The sequence below is a fragment of the Engystomops pustulosus genome, unplaced genomic scaffold, assembly GCF_040894005.1.
Source record: "Engystomops pustulosus unplaced genomic scaffold, aEngPut4.maternal MAT_SCAFFOLD_258, whole genome shotgun sequence".
Lineage (NCBI taxonomy): Eukaryota > Metazoa > Chordata > Amphibia > Anura > Leptodactylidae > Engystomops > Engystomops pustulosus.
This window is the reverse complement of record NW_027285137.1, coordinates 30,001-31,008: the sequence shown is the minus strand read 5'-3', so window position 1 is coordinate 31,008 and position 1,008 is coordinate 30,001.

Sequence of the window (1,008 nt, the reverse complement as noted above, 5' to 3'; positions counted from 1 at the left end):
AGGGAGCCGAAAATAACCCCGACACCCTCCGCGACCTCGCGTGCTTCCAAAGCGAGGGGAACCTTTGGCCGAGCGGGGGCACCCGAAGCCGAACCGACCCCAACCCCTCTTCCTACCCCAGGGCTGGGCTGACCAATCCCCTGATCGGGTCTAAAATGGAAGAAGGGGATTCGAGGGAAGGGGCTGGCGGAAGGCAGTTGCCCGACGGAGTAGGCGAAGGCCAGGCCGTTTCCAAATCCCGAGCAGAGGAGGGCGAACGACGTTCTTCATCGACTGACGGCGAGGCTAGGGCGAAGGCGGTGGCTGCCGCGGGGAAGACTCCATTGCTTGCCAGCGTGCTAGGAGCGGGGCCGACAGGCTGCTCGGGGTATGGCATCCCCGGGGGCCCACCCTGGAAATCTTCGCTCCTCAGCCGCTGCAGGTTATAAGGTCCCGCCGCGCGTAAGCGCTCAACTCCCCGACCCACGGACGTCGAGCCCATGGTGAGCTGACAGTTTCGTACGGGGAAAAGGGGTCCTCTGGCCCCACATCGATCGAGGGGGTTTAGATCCGCGGAGGCACGCACCGCGAGGCGAATCGCTGCTTTTCCCCAAGAGGTTAACCTTCAAACCACCGAGTAGGTTCGGGGCAGGGCCGACTGCCTGCACTGGGGTATTGCATCCCTGGTGGGGCGACCCTGGAAATCTCTGCCCCTTTCCACTCTTTCGGTTGGGCCTCTCGTCGGGGCGAGCGTAAGTCGGCAAGCAGACGTGGGAAGAGGCTTCTTACCGGTGACACTCCCTTCGTGAGAGAGGCAGGTACTCGCCCCGCACCCCGGTCCAAATCTGCTCGGTCCGGCCGTCGTCGGCCCTAGCCGAAGGCCGCTCCCGCGAAGCCAGGCGATCCGAGCCGAGGATCCGCGCGAGCCTTCTCCAAGCCCTCTGCCGGGCGCTGGTGTTGAAAGCGTAGCGGACCCTGTTCGCCGGAGCGATAGGAGCGGAGCACCGGTCCCGAAGGGTTGAAAGCTGG